The 20,538-nt window shown below is 33.3% G+C and overlaps 1 long non-coding RNA gene across 1 annotated transcript; it reads right to left on the bottom strand.

Moving 5' to 3' along the window:
• Positions 1-15,969: 15,969 nt before the first annotated feature.
• On the bottom strand, positions 15,970-16,722 carry LOC139896344 (uncharacterized). Its single transcript, XR_011776216.1, has 3 exons — positions 16,486-16,722; positions 16,366-16,397; positions 15,970-16,267 (listed from the first exon to the last, which is right to left on the bottom strand). It is a non-coding gene; the product is annotated as an uncharacterized lncRNA (long non-coding RNA).
• Positions 16,723-20,538: the final 3,816 nt, after the last annotated feature.

Here is a 20,538-nt window from a genome sequence, read left to right as displayed (position 1 = left end):
CAAATGAGAGGCTTAACCTAAAATGAAGAACATAAGACTTTATATACCCCTGATGTTGACTCACCCATACGATTCATTCATCACACGTACGAGTTGGCTTCATCAGTCGTACGGGTGATCACTCACTCGTGTCTTCTCATTTAGGTTGTAATTGTGACTTAGCTCAGCATCAACCATGCGTATGAGCCTGTCAGCCGTACTAGTGAGGCTTCACTTGTATGTCTAACTAAGTCTAACATAGTCAAACATCTAAATCTCGTTCCTGCAGTTCCTGTAACCACATACAAACACGGATAGGATAAAAACGAGCAATCATGGTGGCCTATAAACTGTTGTACCTGCAATGGACGTGGGTAGATGTCTAGGGACTTGCATAAAATGCATCAACAGAAGGTGTGAGTTGTAAGGAAACGAAGGAGGTGAATTTATAAGAAAATCTCCGACAGAACAATTAAAATGGACGATCGCATTTAAAGCGGATCCTAATTCCCTTGATTACTGGAGAGTCAAATCTTATTAAGAAGATTTTCTTTAAATCCCTTGAAATCTGGGAATCAATCATATCTACGTCAAATGATAAGATGAATCTACACTTACTCATTTCACTCTTCTATGTTAGCTTCATTCGTACTCTTCATATAAATGGATTGTTTATCCAAATTATTCGCTGATGATAAAACTCTAATTTTCAGCCTGTATGCATCATGAAAACATACTTATTATCATTCACGACCTTTCCACTCAAATTTCGGGACGAAATTTCTTTAACGGGTAGGTACTGTGACAACCCGGAAATTTCCAACCAAATTTAAACTTTAATCTTTATATGTTTCCGACACGATAAGCAATATTTGTTAAGTTAAATTTCAAGAATTTTAAACTATGTTCATACATTCATTCAACCTCGACCAAGTTCCAACGATTCACGAACCATTAAACGAATATGATTATATATGTATATGTGTATATATATATTATAACTTGAAACGTAAACAAAATATTAGATTAAATACTTTATATGATTGTATCTGTTTCAAAATGTTTATCAATGAAATTAGAAGATAAGATCAAATGATTGAATTATCAGATATATTGAATTATGATTACAAGTCTCTGTTGAAAGGCCCACGTTGATTTGAGAAATCTTTCCATTTTAACAATATTCGGAAAATGGTAAAGTGATTTATAAATAAGAACAAATTGTCAATCATTGAGAACTAGACAAAGGATAGTGGAAGATTGAATCTCATAAAGACTCGATTGATCTATTTAGTTTCAAACGTACAAAAACGTTTTCAGTTTAAAAAGAACTTTATTATTAAAACGTATATAACTTTTATAAATATCTAGAACCACTTTTGACAACTCATTACTTAACTAGTATGATAAAGATAACGATATTTATATTTTATTTTATTAAATATATATAACGATTTAAATTAATATTATATATTTATACGCGTATTATACGTACATAGTTTTATACTTTTACTATACTTAAACTTTACATTTACTTTATTTTTACTTTACTTTAACTTTAATAATTCACTTTAATAATTCATACTTTAATAATTCACTTTAATAATTCATACTTTAATAATTCATACTTTAATAATTCACTTTAATAATTCATACTTTAATAATTCACTTTAATAATTCAAAAATCTATTATAAATAGAATTCAATAAGTTTCATTATTTCATAGAAACTTGAAAATATTTTTCTCTAAACTCTCTCAATCGATTTACATATATATATTTACTTCGTATTATTTCAAGATATTATTAGTATACATAAAATATTACGACGGAGTGCTGTCCGAGTGATTTCGAAATTGTTTTTCGAGTGGGATAGGATTAAGGAAATTATGGGTTATAGCTATGGAGGTGATTGAGTATGGTTCATGGGTATGCTCGTGAGGTCAATATAGTGTTTATCATTTCTGTTGCGTCTACGTACCTTTCCTGCAATATTGAATCTCAATATTGATACGTGAGTACTCATAATTTAACTTTTACATACTAATAGTGTATCCCTGACTAGTGCTCGAGTATTTAGGATTATGCATGCTTGTACTTTTGATATTGCCATTAGACAGGTTAGGTTGAATGTTGAATTAGTTACACTTGCGGTTGAGATAAGGTATAAGATATGCATGTCCTTGGAAAGCTAGCGAAAAATTAAGAACTTTTATTTTAGATATCGAATGGTTTCGATGAACGGATTAGAAGTTATAATCAATTGAATTTTCGATATTTTTATTAAAAATGATTATTATTATCGTCGTTTTTATCGTCGTTCTAGTTTTATCTTATTATTATCATTATTATTATCTTTATCAATAAAAGGGATTTATCATTAAAGATTGTTATTTTTTTTTATTATTACTATCGTTATTATCGTTAAAGTTATAATTAGTATTATTATTATTATCCAATTATTATTATTATTATTATTATTATTATTATTATTATTATTGGTATTATTATTATTATTATTATCATTATTAATATATATATCATTATTTAAAAATGGTTATTGTTATTGTTATTATTATTATTACTATATTATCATTAAGATAATTATTAGTATTATCGTTAATAATGTTATAGTAACTATCATTATTAATATTAGTGTAATTAAAACAAATATTTGTAACACCTAATTATTTTGATTACTATTATTATCATTATTATGAACACGATATAAAAGATGATTAAAAGCTATTAAACGAAACGATTAGGAAATAATGGGTAAGAGTATCATGATGAAATTAAAATATTATAAGATATTGATTTAGATAAAATTATCGTTCTTATTATTTTTATCGTTACTATTATTATTAAAAGTATCGTTAGTATTAAAACTATTATTTTAACAAAAATTATCATTTTAATAGAAATGTCATTGTTACTATAAAATATCATTATTATTATTATTTTAAATAGAATTATTATTTTAAAGATAATATTAAAAATTATCGTAAATATTAAAGTTATCATAATTAGAATTATCGTTTTATCATAACGTCATCTTAGTAATTATAAATATTGATATTTTTATAATAATAATTATTATTACAAAATAATACAACTTTTACTTACTATCATTATAGATATTATTTTATAAAATAAATATGTGATACAAACATATTTTACTACGTGTAATAACTTACTTTAATAATACCTATCATATTATCTTTATGATATTAAATGAACCCTATAAATTTTATTACTTAATATATATAAAAGTATATTTTATTATATAAATTTAATATAAAATTTTATTTATTAATAAATAATTTATATTATTTACTCTAATAAATCTTTTAAAAATATTTAAAAATATAAAACAACGATATTTAAACTATATATTAATCATGTATAGATTTTTGAAAATTATTTTGAGTCAAATTTACTTTTGTTGACTTTTGCATATTAGTCTCGAGCATTAGGATTGTGGTACACTATGACTTGACCTAATTTGTTAGACAAATATTGACCAACACATAAATATATATAATTAATTTAGGTTCGTGAATCCGAGGCCAACCTTGCACTTGTTCAATGACGTTATATGTATTTTTACTACGAAATACAGTATGGTGAGTTTCATTTGCCTTTTTACCCTTTATATTTTTTGGGCTGAGAATACATGCGCAATATTTATAAATGTTTTACAAAATAGACACAAGTACGTGAAACTACATTCTATGGTTGAATTATCGAAATCGAATATGCCCCTTTTTATTAAGTCTGGTAATCTAAGAATTAGGGAACAGACACCCTAATTGACGCGAATCCTAAAGATAGATCTATTGGGCCTAACAAACCCCATCCAAAGTACATGATGCTTTAGTACTTCGAAATTTATATCATGTCCGAAGGAGGATCCCGGAATGATAGGGGATATTCTTATATGTATCTAGTTAATGTCGGTTACCAGGTGTTCACCATATGAATGATTATTTTTGTCTCTATGCATGGGACGTATATTTATAAGAACTGGAAATGAAATTCTTGTGGTCTATTAAAATGATGGAAATAAATGATTATGATAAACTAATGAACTCACCAACCTTTTGGTTGACACTTTAAAGCATGTTTATTCTCAGGTGTTAAAGAAATCTTCCGCTGTGCATTTGCTCATTTTAAAGATATTACTTGGAGTCTTTCATAGCATAGAAGAACGTTGCATTCGAGTCATTGAGTTCATCAAAGATTATTATTAAATCAATTTATAGTTGGATAGTGGATATTATGAAATGGTATGCATGCCTGTCAATTTTCGATGTAAAGAAAGATTGTCTTTTAAAAACGAATGCAATGTTTGTAAAATGTATCATATAGAGGTCAAATACCTCGCAATGTAATCAACTATTGTGAATCGTTTATAATGTATATGAACGGGTCCTTTCAGGTGAGTTAGTCGCGGTGTTCAAGACATCACCCGGGGGATTAGTGATTACGCGGTGTTTAAGTAACATTAACGGATGTTGTGAACTCCGACGGTATTTTACGAGTACCGTTCCCTTGTACGATTGGTTAACCATGGTTGTGTGATTTCGTATCTAGCATATTAAATTGTGAACTATATGCTATTGTTGTTGCTAGCTTCTTGTGAATTTTGGATAGTAGTTTATGCATGATGTTTGCATGGTTATCGAATTGCTAGCTTGTATGCGGTATTGTGTAAGTGATTGCAAGTAAGTAGATTATATATGAACATGTATAATTATTGCATTCACTAAGCAATTAGCTTACCCCTCTCGTTGTTTATCTCTTTAGATGCAGGTGCGGATAGGGGAAAAGGGGTTGTTGGGCACTAGGTGTGCTTTGATGATGTTTCGTTAGAGCTTTTGGAAGTTGGCCTAACGTTTTGGGTAGTTTAGTCCCAAACCATGCTCGAAGTGTCGTTTGGATTATAAACTATCATCTGCAGTGGGTCGAACTTGTATTAAACTTAATTAATGGCCTTCGTGCCTTGTAAACATTTAAATTGTGGTACGTTTTAAATGGAACTTTGGAATGATTTACATATTTAATTGGCGCGTAAATGTGTATTATATAAAAAAAATATTATCGTATGGAATACGGGTTGGGTTGTTTCAACGAGCAAGACTCTTTGAACGTGCTTGTCATTCGAGGTCGTATAGATTCCGAAAAAGACATCTTTCCTGACAAATTCACACAACGCACCAAACACCACTGACAATTCGTGGTGCTTGGTGTTTTGTGTCTTTGGCCAAAATGTGTTTTGTGTCTTTGGCCAAAATGTTACATCTATCGTATCTTTTGACTCGTAGCTCTGATTTAGTCACCGTTTTTTTTAAATCGTGTATTTTTCGAGATCTATCTGTTGGCAAACTGTCGTAGGCAGTTTATCCCAAATATTTTTCGAAACGAGACCTCTAAAGCCTTCAATTTTGCCTTTTTAGACGCTCTTTTGACCTTTTTCAATTTCTCTCATATTATTCCTTTTGTGTATGCATGACTTTGCATGGTACATATAGTTTCAAGGTGTATTATTTCACTCACAATGTAATTACGTATGACACATATAATTTTGAATCTATTGTCACTTCATTAAACACGCTTTTTAAATCACAAAGATGCGCCGCCAAATGGAAAAACATTTGGCGCCGCATCACTTTTGGTTTCAGATTGTGCTAAAATTCTCCAGATCACCTTAAAACGACCCTAACATCAAGAATCTCGGAAAGTTTCTTGCCATTCGAGGTCGTCAGGATGCCGAAAAAATATTTTACTCATTTTTAATGTTGAGTCAATAACATATATCTCCCTATTAAGAAAATTACATATATATCCTAGTAAAGATTAGAATTTCAAATATACCCATTTCACTTAAAATAATAATAATAAAATCAATTAAACTTATTTAAAATTCCAGTTTTGCCCATCATATAATTTGGCCGATAACAATCATTATCCAAATCAGTTACTTCTAACAACAAACATTTTTCAAATCTTATATATATATATATATATATATATATATATATATATATATATATATATAACATATATACTTTGTCTGCGTCACTGTATTTTAGCAAACAAAATAATTAAGATATACTAATTTCAAATCATATATAGTTACTTTCTGTTGATCAGTTCATTTTCTAAATTCAAGAGAATTTTATTTTTAACTTAGTTATCTACATTAATAATAGATCAAAAGCCCTAAGCACTATGTGAAAAATTGCTACTCTAACCCACTTTGTAGAAGCTATATAACTCATGCACAATCTATGCAAAACGATAGCCTTATCAATTAGTGATTACTCCAACATAAATCAACAACTTTTATATAAAAAATAGGGATTCTAACCTTGAAAAGCCTTTGATACAAAAGATAAAATCGGATGAATATGATTGATTTTGGAAGTTATTCTCCATATGTAGTTTCTTGCTGGAGGAAATTGTGGGTCGTTGAGAAGAAAAAGGGCGAGAGTGATTGACAATAGAAAGGGCTTGATGGTCATTAGAAAGTTTTTTAGGTTTTAATTAACAGTGGTGGGTATCTATATTATATATAATAAAACGAAGTCATCTTTTGCTAATCATTTAAAAAAAAATTAAATGGAAAAAAAGTGACAATTAGATCAAAAAGAATCTTTCAATAATAACCATTGGATTGGGTGATCACTCAACAATTGTCTCTCTCCTCCTTTTCTATTTGTTTATTGTCAAGTATACCCCCACCGTCTTCCGCTCAAAAATAAAAAACAGGGACGATTACAATGTATTCCATTTTTTACTATTCTTCCAAATCTTTCTCACATTCACAGACCGACTACTCTTTCTCTTATTGTATCTCGATTCCAAATCGCATCGTTTAAAGCTTAATAGTCATCCAAATATGAGATTATTCTAAGGATATCAACAACAAACGGACTTGATTAGGTATCTGCAAACATTCAGTTCAATTCAATTGAATGAACATCAGATGGTGATTTGCTGGATGTAACAAACGGCGCCCAAACCTTGATCAAATTGGAGCCTTGCAATTCAGATCGAGAAATAACAACATTAGCAAACAAAAGAAGGTGAATTGCTAGATGTAACAAACGGCGCCCAAACCTTGATCAAATTGGGGTTTCGCAATTCAGATCGAGAAATAACAACATTAGAAAGGGAGAACAAAAGATGGTGAATTGCTATATGTAACAAATGGTTGCAATATACTATGAATTAGGGTTCATAATCTACAAAACTAAACACGACATTGGATTAAAGCAGGTGGTCGAATCGGGTTACAAATTTGAAAAATAGCCTCCGAAGTCAAAACGCGGTACAGCAAACCCCATCGATCGAATTCTGATACAAATCAAAATTATTTGTCCTCCACATCAGGTATTTTGCATATATACTGTTAATGAAAGATCGTTTACTAATTGGCTGCTTAATTGAACGTATCATTACTGTGTACATTTTTTTGAAAATATGAATGTACATATGGGAATACTGTACAGGAATGGGATATGCAAACTTACTTAATGTTTTGTTAGTGTGCAAGGTATTAATCTACATATATGAATGTATATTGTTGAATTTTGACATTTTCAAGGGTTATGACATATTAGAAAAAGCCAATTGGTAATTGCTTGACTTAGTTCTATTGATGATTTGCAAGGTGTTCTTAAAAGAAATAGACATGTTACTTCTGCTATATGCTCACAAACAGAGTCACTAACCACATATTAGTTTGTATGATTTATTAGGTGGCATGTGTTAGGAAGTTAACTGATGCGTTTCTTAGGTTGTGGTGTGTGTGATACTTTCACTAAGTGTCACTAAGATGGGATGAGGTTTATGCTGACATGGGATTATTTAGAGCATATGTTTCATGTGTAATCCACTGTATGAAAATGGTATTTAGTTAATTATGGACTGAAAGTGCGGTTTACATGTTAAATGGGCTTACAGTATTTTTAAACATGATTCATTATCAATTTATTTGTCAAATCCTTATGAAATACATTTACGGTATACTTTTCTATAGATGGAAGAAAAACTGAGTTGTTATTTCGACTCCTTTGCTAATTTAAAATTTATAAAAGTAAGATGAAACGCTTGAATTATTGACTCATTTAGGTCATAAGGGCCTATTTTGACCCAAATATGTAATTTTGAAAGACGGAAGCCCCACCAACACGTTAAAAAAATGTCATTTTGGACTTATGGTATATGATGGGTTAGACCAGGTTAATTAGTTTAAGTTATGGTCATCAATGGGAACTTCTGCCATTTCAAAAATTATGTTTCGATCATAGTTAGTAGGTTTCTGATTATCATATTTTAGGTTGCTGAAGATTTGCATTTGAATACTGTTTATTCTCATTTTTTACAGTAGCAATACCAATTTAGGCTGGAAATAAGTACAATGTGAGTCAAGTTGGTGTGTAATATAATTCGAAAGTGTCAACCTAAATTCACCTAAATGGGTTGATTTGGGTTGTCTTATGATCAAATAAAATTTTCCATAAATGCGAAATGATCAAAAGAGTAATATATCTTGAAGGTGCGAGAATTTTGTTATTGCATAGTGTACATAGCAGCTTCATTTTTATGTAGAGAATTGGATTATAATTTTTGTTATTGTTATTAGTTGTACATGTAAGATATTTGACATTCATGATTCATCAGGTGCTTCATGAATTTATATTTTACACAATTCATACCACATATTTTATACGGTAACTAGACTAGAGTAGGTAAGATTCTACATCTGCCATCAATTGCATGAAGCAGTAACCATGATTCGATTTATTCTAAACTTATTTTGAATTGATTGTAATATCGAATTCAAAATGTTTTTCGTTTCGTTGGATATTGTTGATCATTTTTGTTTTTATAGTTTAGAAACAGTAGAAGACAAGCCTATAGGTTGCTACAGTGCATCTGTGGAGGTATACTTGCAACGCATTACAGTTTCAATATTGAATGTATTATTATGCCTATAAATACATTTATGATATGCAAATTGATAGTCTAATAATGTAGTAGTGGACTTTTTTAGTTAGATGATATCTTGCATGTTATGCTTTGCTTAGTTAATTGAGAGTATTTGTTGCTATACATCTACTTTTCTTTCGGAGCCACTTTAACAAGAATGAGTATCTACTGTTATATGGCTTAAAGTATATGTTTGACGTCTCAAATTTGAGAAGTTTTGCAATCATATGAAGATGTCATAACTCACATATATAACATAAAGAACTTGAAAAACAATTTATGATGTTTGCGTGAATTATGGAATGACTGATTGTCATTGACGATCTTCTGTTTACTTTGCTTAGTAGAAAAGGTGCAAAGATGGTTGCAATATACATGGCGGTGAAGCTAGCCAAGCTAGCACTTGAAGAACCTCAAGAGCAGGTTTACAAGAAAAAATGAACTACATGATACCTCAAGAGCAGGTTGTAACATACATGGCGGTGCAAAGATTGTTGCAACATAATGAACTACATGATACCTTGTATATGCAAGTTGCCAACTAATAATATGAGTAAGTTTGATCTATATCATTAATCAATTCAACTGATTACAAAAGTTTTTATATATAATCCCGCGAAGTCGTAGGTTATAAACTAGTAAATGATTAGTTGAAGGGCTTAAATAGGGTATATGTGTTATTTGCTTATTCAGATGGAGAAATGCGTAATATTGAAGATTACTAGGGTGAAATACGATAAAAACTCTTTAATATTCTCTTTAAAGGTTTTCAATTTATATCGTATTATTAGTTTTGTGTATGCATGACTTAGCATGGTATATATAGTTTTAAGGCCTATTATTTCACTCGCAATGTATTGATGTATAACGCATATAATTTCGAATCTAATGTCACTTCATTAAACACGCTTTTAAAATCATTAATATGCGCCGCTAGATGGAGTAGCATTTGGCGGCGCATAACCTTCGGTTTCAGATTGTGCTGAAAGTCTCAAGATCACTCTAAACGGCTGAACGAGCAAGACTCTCTGAACGTACTTGCCATTCGAGGTCGTATAGATTCCGAAAAAGACATCTTTCCTGGCAAATTCGCACCACGCACCAAACACCACCGACGGTTCGTGGTGCTTGTTGTTTTGTGTCTTTGGCTAAAATGTTATATCTATCTATCGTACTGCACGGGGATCTAAAACATTGATACTTGAAAGAGTAGTGTAAGACCTAAAAATACAATAAAAATGATGATCTGATTTTTGATTTTCCACGACATTTAAAAAGTTGGTCATTGTATTTAACACATGGGTTATCACTTGGTTCACATTTCAGTTTTACAAAAAAATCCAATAGAACCACTTATGATTAGTAGTCTTTGCTTCAAAGCTATATCATCCCCAATTATGTGGAATCCAATGGAAAATGATTCAACAAAATCTCCCTTGTGGCTTCATAATACACATCACCATCTTATTTTTCTTGTCTGAAATCTTTTATGCTACTACAACTATACTCGGAATCCTGACCATACCTATTTATCACAACAAGATTTAATCCCTTCATTTACACTATTAAAACGAATAGATACAATGACTACACATACTAATCACGAATATTAAGTGAACTCGGGAAAAAAAAAAAACATGTCGCGTTTCACTAGATAAATTAACCATTTCTTTGCCACACGAACTTCTTCTCTAATGTTGTAGTGAATGGTATTCCCAAAGGTACACTTGTCCCTAACCGAAATATGCTTCAACCCTGAATTATCAAATCGTTCAAGAAATAAACCCAAACTAAACAACAGCGATATGAAACGATTAGACAGTTTACCACGTTTCTCCATCGTCTAAACCTCGATAACATCTCATGAAACTCATCTTCTAAGTCTCTGACATAACATTCACCAACGCCATGAAAATTGACATTGATAATTGATTCTCGTGTCAACCAAACAAGAAACTAACTGTTGGACCAAAACATATCCTCAATTTCAACAAATTAGAAACGTCTTTCCCTAATTACGAGGGTTTTAAGTTTTCATTTGATTTGGTGAAATGGAGAATAAGTTTCGGTCCCGTAGTCAACTCGTTTGTTTGATTGTCACCGGAATCAATTTTCAACAACAATGGCAATGACATTGCTGAATGTTTTATTAGAGACTTAGAAAATAATTTTGATGAGATGTTACTAAGGTTTAGACGATGGAGAAACGTGTTAAACAGTCTAAAATATGCCACATCGATGTTGATTTGTTTGAGTATATTTGTGAAAAGTTTGATAAGTTAGGGTTGGAGCATATTTCGATTAGGGTCAAGTGTAAACTTGGAAATACCATTCACTTCAACACTAATTTAGAGGTTTTTCAAGTGATGAAATGATTAATTTCTAAAGAAAAACGCGACATGGTATTTCCTTTTTCGAGTCCACATAACATTTGTGATTACTATGACCTATCATTGTATCTACCCGTTTCAAAGTGACGATGAAGGGAGTAAATTTTGTTGTGAAAGAGGGGTTTGGCCAAGATTCCGAGGATAGTTATAATAACGTCAAAGATCTCGGACATAAAAACATGATGATTGTGTGTTTTATGAAGCAATTGAGGAGATTTTGTTGAAGCATGCTCCATTAGACTCCACATAATTAGAGAGGATATAGCTTTGAAGTAAATAGTTCTGATCATATGTAGTTGTCTAGGATCCTTTTTGTAAAACTGGAATATAATGGAATATAAACCGAGTGACGGCCCATATGTGATAAATATACTGATGCGGGTGTGGATGGAAGGGTTGTTGGATTTGTCTTGGGTTCAAGAAGCAAGTGGGCTGATTATGATTATTGATCATATATAAAGGCATATATATGTATATTTTAAGAGCAAAAGGCAACTCAAACGCAAAAGCAAACAAAACCGCAGAAGTGAACAAACGATTATGCGCGGTGTTTAAACTCTGCGGAACTATGCGCAAAGAATAACTGTGAAAGTGTCCCGCACAATTATTGCGGATATGTCGGTGCTGCGCGGTTGTTAGCTCCGCGGAAATCCGAAACCTATAAATAGGGAGCTTGGAATCTCATTTTAGGTTGTTGATTCTGTGCAATTGCTCTGGTCTCTATGGTTCACTTGTGAATACGCCCAAGTATTAATCATAATCGAACCAAGGTAATGCAATCAAGACCGGGACATGGTAATTGATCACTTGAATCTATGTGAAAGACGATCATAAGGTCCCAAAAACATTATCAACACCACCATCCACCCCTCATTGCACTCAACTCCTAAATTAGATCTAAGGATCTAATTTAGGATTGATCAATTATGTCGGGTTACGTTTGCAAAGATGGAAGAAAGATCCAGGAAAGATAGCAACCATGTCTTAAGGAAGATGCAACAAGACTTTTATCACAATTCTAATTAGTTATTCTGCTTGTTAATTAAAGTTATTTTGTTTCTACTATTTAAACTTTCTCCAGTGTGTGTTTCGTATTCAATTTTTGATTTGATATTAAAAAAAAGGTTGTAGCCACCGTGAAGGTTTTTTTCAAGGTTGTAAAACTCGCGACTCGGGGAGAACTCGGCAGGAGATTTTGAGGAGTTCTCGGCGACTCGGGGAGAACTCGAATGTTGACTTTCGTTGACTTTTTAGTTTTTTAGTATATTTTATATATATTTAAGTCTATAAGAGCTCATATATGATAATCTCATCCCTTTTATTTATTTTTAACTCTTTCTTCGTTAACTTTTTCTTCCTTAACTCAAATTATGGCAAATAACTTCCAATTTCAGCCATCAAAATTCATTTGCTAGCCCCCAAAAGGTGAGATACAAAAAAAAATTGAAAATTTTGCAGGTTTGACCGGTGTTGATGAGTTGACCAAAGTTGACCGAGTTTGAGGCCGATTTCTCGTTTCCTCTGATCTGCCAATTTCTCCCCGAGTACTCGGTCGAGTTGGCCGAGTTTTGCAACACTGGTTTTTCTTCTACTAAACCGTGAAGGTTAGCTTTGTTATCCGTTAAACTGAGAAGGTTTACACAAATCTCATACTATTGTTTTAGCCACGATCCTTATTCTTCATTATGTGGTATCAGATTTCAGACATGGCTAAACAAGAAGATATGGAATTCAACTCTCTTAACAGTCCATAACAACTTTCTAATCTAGAATACTGATGGTGAAAAAGCACAAGAGGACGGAGTGAATCTCACCTGATCACCTTCGGGAGCACTAATCATCGGTGAGACAGAATCGAGAATGAGTATTTTTGAGGAAGAAGATGATGTTGTTGAATTTGGGAGAGCAAATTGAGTATGAGTTTGGGAGAATGTATGTGGACCGAAAACTTTTATGCTCTACTTGTTAAGGGACCTTCCGAGCAATAGAGGTTCCACCACCAGATATAACGGTTCAAGCGGGTAATAACATCATGGGTACTAAAACGGTTCAGCGGCTCCAGTGGGCTCTGTTTTCAAAAACTAATAGTGCGGTTAATGTTGCTCAGGTTGCATAATTGGTTCAAATGACCTATGGAAAAGTCATAAGAAAGGAACATAAAAAAGAAACTAAATTGTCGACTTCGACTTTTGATACAATAAAGGGAGCTAAAGAAACTCAGCCATTTGAGTGTTTTGAAGTAGGACATTCGTGGGCAACTTATTGTGATGACGTAGACTCGAGGACGAGTCTTGCTGAAGAAGGGGAGGATGGATGATGCAAGGGCGGATGGAAGGGTTGTTGGATTCGTCTTGGGCCCAAGAAGTAATTGGGTTGATTATGTTGGGGTGCATTTGAAAGTTAGCAGCCATGTCTTAAGTTGGAAGCAAGAAGACTTTTATCACAATTCTAATTAGTTATTTTGTTTTCTTATTAAAGTTATTTTGTTTCTACCATTTAAACTTTTCTCCAACGTGTTTTGTATACAGTTTTTGATTTGATATTAAAAAAGTCTGTAGCCTGTTATTAAACCGTGAAGGTTTTTCTTCTGCTAAACCATGAAGGTTAGCTTTGTTATTTGTTAAACCGAGAAGGTTTACACATATCTCATACTATTATTTTAGCCGCGATCCTCATTCTGACCAACTTTTTAGGTCAATTTCAAAATATAAGTTCAATCAAAGTTTTTATTTAGATTTGTTAGATCGTGAATTACATGTTGAGTAATACGGTGTACGTCATTTTCATATAACATTCGTGTTGAACACATTTTGTCATTAACATATACTCCTACTTATTATAAGTAATTAAGGTATCAGATACGATAATGAGGGGCATATTACTTTCATAAGAACTTACTATCGTGTTTTTAGTGGATTTCAACTTGTTTGTCAAATACTATCCGTCTTCTTAACAGCCTTTAGCACTTCATTCCATTGTCTATAAAACTTAACCTGAATAATAAAATTATGAGAAGTATTTAACATTAATCGGGATCGTGTTATTCACCGGATGAATATTAACATTCTAGGCCAAAAAAAAAAGCCTTGAACTTAAAAATTTTATATTTGGATATATACATATATAATAATATAATAAAGCACTCTATACATAGATCGATTTTGGTTGCGCAGATCATATTAGTTGTTACCGATTGTATCAAAAATCCTAGTTTAGCTCTCCATTCTAATTATTTTGAGGGGTAGTCACTACTTTTTGTTCTTAATTTTAAGATAATAGACTTATGTTATAGTATAGATATGATGAATTATGTGAAAGAAAGAAGACCATTTAAATTCGACATACTGCAACATATTCAACTTATTATCTTAATAAGACTCACATGTTACACATGTTACATAGTATATACCCATTTGTTATGGCTTTCAATAATACCATCGTATCTATATCAAACCCATATATAAAGTTTCTATGTATCAAATGAAAAACAAAAAAGAACACATATACACACACTCACCATCAACTATGATAACAATATACTTTCTAGCAAATTAGAACTAACCTACTAAATGTTTGTATATAGCTTGCAGCCAGCTTTTGCAGATCTCAGTATATCTCGGAGATTTCTCGATGAAGCTGTGTGGCCAAGTACTCGTTGGTCACGACGGTCAACCGGCTGTCAATGCCGGCATAAGCGTCAAAGAAGATGGATCTAAAAAGAGGAAGAGAAGTAGAGAAGGAAAACAAAAAGGTGAACGCCAGCCGACCTCCGTCGATGTGCCATAGTCAGGTAACGGTGGCGGCTTGAACTAGGGTTAGGGTTGAAGATGGAAATTGGGAGAGAAAATGTGTTTTTGGGAGTATATGTTTTGGGAGAGGGACTAGCACAATTTAATTTGATTCATACAAACCTTTTATTGTGACATTCCTATTTTTTTCGAAAAAAAACAATAATATATAAATTGCAGGAATTTTTCATCGAAATAAAGATGAAAAAGAGATTACATAAAAGAGAAAATTGTAGATGATTCTCAAATATTGCCTTTGAATACAATGATGATCGGAAAATTGTTTTGAAATACATTAAATTTTCACCAAATTACCAGTGTATGCATTCAATTTTTAAAACTTATATTTTATGCATTTAACTTTAAAATATAACTATTGTATGCTAGTCATGACTTATACATCAGGTAATAGATCACCAACATTAATTTTTTAACACAGTTAGTCCACTATCGTTAAGGGGATGATTCTAACACACCCTTTTTTGATCCTCACATACCTATTTTAACCTTTTACTCTTCTAATAATACTCCATTTCTTTAAATTGGTGTGTGAGGATCAAAAAAGTGTGTGTGAGAATCATCCCCCGTTAGGATGATTCTCACACACTGTTTTTTGATCCTCACACACCCTTTTACCCTATTATTAGGGAGGAGTTCAAGTAAATTGGTGTGTGAGGATCAAAAAATAGTGTGTGAGAATCATCCCCCATTGTTAATTACCATCCCACCTTTTTTAAATTTAGTCATCTTCGTCATCTTCTTTCATAATCATAACTTTTTTTAGATCAAAATAATACATCTTCTTCATAATCACTAATAACCCTAATTACAAAAAAATAAAAAATAAAAAATAAAAAAGGATCTTAGTTTCAGTTGGTGGGTAACTCCAAATAGCAAGGAACTAAAGATCATATTAAGCAACTAATTATAATTTCTCGATGGTATTATATTTAGTGTTTGACATAAACTGTATTAGCTTATTAAATTTCAAGTATGAGGTTTAATTATAGCAAGAAACTTATATCCAAATCCAGATCTTCGTTCAATTTACAGCGGTGTCGGCAACCATAGTCGCAATCCGATTGTCCTCTTTGTCATCTCCGGCAACCACCTGAATCTCAATTAAAACTCAATATCGTTAATAAACAAGATCGTACCAATTAAATCTCGATTAAGACTCAAGATCCTAATTAATAGAAAAGATCGTACCAATTAAACTCAATTGGGGTTGCATACTTCTTCTAATCGGTGACAAAAAAACATAACGATTAATTTTGATTCGCGTTAACCGAGATGAAGATAAAAAACAGAACAAGTTAGTTTGTTAACCTGATAAAAAATAATTATAAATCACGACACCTTTCTTTGACTTTGCGAACGGATTCCAAAGGAAGAAAACAAGAAATAATTTTCTTGATTCTAATTTGTTTTGTTTTTGAACACCGACAGCCTTTTTTAATTTTGCGAAGGCGTACGACGAACACAATTTATGTGTTTGGAATTTTGTGTTACGTGGTTTTGTGTTCTACGAATAGAATGTGGACTTACAGGTCCATTCCAAGTTCATTTTTGGTTTATGCTTTTGGAAGTTGTGATTGAATTAATTAGTTTGATTGGTTTGGTTTATGAAGATGGAGAGGATGATGAAGGGACCATTGAAATTAGGGTTTATAAATATGAGGGTCTAATTATGTAATTGTTTGAAATAAGATTGAGGTAACCTTAAACGTTATATGTTAAAACATGTTAAATGCATACAATAGAACAATTTAGAAAGTTGAATGCATACAATAAAAGATTTGAAAATTGGATGCATACGATTGGAATTTTATGAAAATTTGATGCATTCTCAAAAACAATTCCCTACAATGATATGGAATAATTAAAGAATAGCTAAACATCTGAGATCATCCAACTTTTGTAAACCCAAAAGGAAATTGTCTAGACATTTGAAGTACCATAATTGCGTCCCATCAGCTGCAAGAATTTGGATCTAATGGAAGTCAAATTATCATGCCTTCTCACGTTGAGTCCACGACAATGAGTCTCACATAGAATTTGGATGGCCGTACAACCCGAGCCTTAGTGAATCCGAACTACCCGACATTCACTACCTCAAACTATGAGGTCAACCAACAGGGACAATCGCACTACCCGACATATTGTGAATACGAACAACCCGATATTCACGTCCCAAAATCTCAACACAACCATAGTTAACCAATCATACTAGGGAACGGTACTCGTAAAAGACCGCCGGAGTTCATAACATCCATTAGTGTTACTTAATCACCGCGTAATCACTAATCCCTCGGGTGATGTCTTGAACACTGCGACTAACTCACCCCCATGACGATGTGGCGTCTTGAACACCGCGACGATTCCACATGTCAATCAAAACAATGAGTGGTGTCTTAAACACCGCGACAATACCACTCGTTACTTAGAATGTGGTGTCTTAAACACCGCGACTATCCCGCATTTCACGCTACACAATTAAATACATTATATACGTACACGCGTCACTCATACGTGTACACATCGCCCCCACAATCGAGCAAGAACCACCTATATCGCACATAGGCACAAAACAACAATTCTCTAGAAGAGAATCTGACACGCACATCCCTTAAGCGAGGGATCTCACCTTGCTCGTCAAACACGTCCATTATCTCTCAACGAGATTTACCACATTACCACCTCGGTGATAATTTAAATCCAATATCATAGGTACAGTTTAACCGAAATTGTACTCAACCACAATCGACCAAATTTAGGTCCCGACACGACTTCCGGATCTACTAAGAGCATCATCCGAAATCTCACATTAAAACTTCCTCTTGCGGGAGTGTAACTCCCCTACTTGAAACTACGTTCCATAACCGCATCTCGTACAACCGTACAATGCTACCGAAAGGTAGACTTTACCACAATTGGGTTCACACGACCTGTCACCACATCTTGCTCCAACCTTGAGCACACGAAGGATTTTTAACCGATCCTTAAACACTTCAAACGAAAAGTGTACCACAATTTACACAAACTCTACTCTCGCAATCATCCAATTGCTATAGTTTGTCAATTTCCCACCTAGTCACTCATGTACCTAAGGGTTTCTCATCGGTACCCTAAGTACAATGTAACCGCAACATCGTCGAAGTCGAACACCACGCTAGTAGGTATAAAAGAGGCACCTAACGTCGCATCATGTAGACTCCTTCACCAATATACATCGAGATCAACACCCGATCCCTCGGATTTTATCCACCCGACAAACCTCGCGGTTCATGAACTTCAACACGAGAGCGAACACGCTCTTACATCCGAACACCAAAGCCCACACCCATGGCTTGGTAGAAACATTTTTCAACACTAAGGAATGCTTGGTTGCACCAAGTCTTACGCCCTTCGCCCATCAATCAAAACGTCAACATAGGGTACTTCCGTTAGGAACGTCACCCATATCAATAATATGCACATCACGAGGCATTTAACAAACCCAAACTCAACGGAACATAATAAATAATCAAAGGACATATTTATTAAAACGAAATGTACCTTAACGTCTCCTTGCGGCATTCGCCTCCGCCAACTCAGGACAATCCGTTTTGCGATGTCCCTCCTTATGACAATAGTAGCACATCCCGTCATCACTTCTCGGCATTGTGCACTCCCATAACTTGTGGCCCCTAACACCACAATTGAAACATCTAGGTGCACGAGAATCCATCGTGCCTTTACCCACATTACCCGCACTCGCACTTGCACCCTTATTTTTCTTACTTGGGGCGCCGTACGAATCAACCCTTCTCTTACTTGAAGGCTCACACATCCTTGACCGCGAATACCATTCGAAACCCCTAGCCACCGCGAATAACTCCGCAAATGACTTCGCTTGACCTCTGCTAATTTTATTCTTCAAGTCATCATTTAGTGTTCGATAGAAATCTTCCATCAACATACGATCATTCCCCAAATACTCCGGGCAAAAACAAGCCTTCGCCATAAAGGTCGTCTTGAGAGTATTCAAGTCCATAGATCCTTGTCGCAAATTTTGCAACTCATCACGCAATTCCATCAAATCGGCTCCAGTCCGGAACTCCTCGAAGAATTCCTCCTTAAACTCGTCCCACGATAACGCCATAAACGGTTCACCACCGACAAGATCAATCTTACCATTCAACCAATCTTTTGCCCTACCTCGCAACAAGCTAGTAGCGAGTCTTGTCTTTTTCTCGGGAGGGCAATCAATAGTACGAAAACACCCTTCGACATCCGAGATCCACGTTGTGCTTATCAAAGGATCCGGTTTTCCGTCATACATCGGGGGTGATGTGCGAAACGTGGTATATGAATTATTGTATGGAAAAGTACCGGTTTTAAAGATTACACACACTAACGGGCAGTGTACCCGATCATGTAGTAGTATAGATAATGGTAAAATCCGTGTATCGTTCCAAGGACAATTATATGTGTAAGTTAAGATTCTATAAACTAAATTGGGATTTAACTAGATAAAATGAAATCAAACAAATACAAGATATTGGGTTGCCCTTTAACGATGGGCAAATCAATAAAGGAATAAGTTTTAAAGACAATATTTTTGGTATTTTAGATTTTTAAAAATGAAAAGATAGTTTTTATATCAAATTAAAGGAATATGCTCATCTAGACTTTTTACCCTCGATATTGAATGTTATTATGGATTAAGACCGGATTGATTGACTATGCACGAGAACTAATTGATCGGTTTACCAAGAGTAGTCTTGCACAAATACTCAAACAGGATTACACGATGCAAGTGATGTTCTTGTCATCTAAGACCTCCTATTTGTAATCAACTAATTCAACTAGTCTAAAGACTTGAATGATGATCATGCCAATGATGTGTTGATCATGATCCACTTATGTCAACTAATGGTTTAGCTTAGTTCATCCCCTTGGTCCGGTTAAATGCTCAATTCACCCAACCCAAGTAATCAATTAAGTGTAGTAATAGGGTCCCTATAAACGTCACTAGATAAGGCAAATTTCTAACACCTATTAGCTATATGGAATTGAGTAGTGAAAATATGTATAACATATTCTAGGGAATTGATCGTTCTCCTAGACAACTATACATATCAATTAAGCTATCCAAAAGTATCTACAAGAGTCGTTCTTACATTCCTATATAGATTAATCGTTTGAACGCAACTTACCCCTTTTGGTAAAAGACGGGCAAACACTTGTCACTAGGTGCAAATTAATACACTAAATCAACAAGATGGTGTTTCTTAGTTGAACAAGTACATTAAATAATTGAATCGAAAAGATTAAACTTAACAAGAATGGTTCTTGTATTCAAATATCAAACTATCGTGCATAAGAACAATCAATGAA

The sequence above is a fragment of the Rutidosis leptorrhynchoides genome, chromosome 3, assembly GCF_046630445.1.
Source record: "Rutidosis leptorrhynchoides isolate AG116_Rl617_1_P2 chromosome 3, CSIRO_AGI_Rlap_v1, whole genome shotgun sequence".
Lineage (NCBI taxonomy): Eukaryota > Viridiplantae > Streptophyta > Magnoliopsida > Asterales > Asteraceae > Rutidosis > Rutidosis leptorrhynchoides.
Note: the sequence above shows the minus strand (reverse complement) of the source record. Positions and strands in the feature narration are given on the sequence as shown.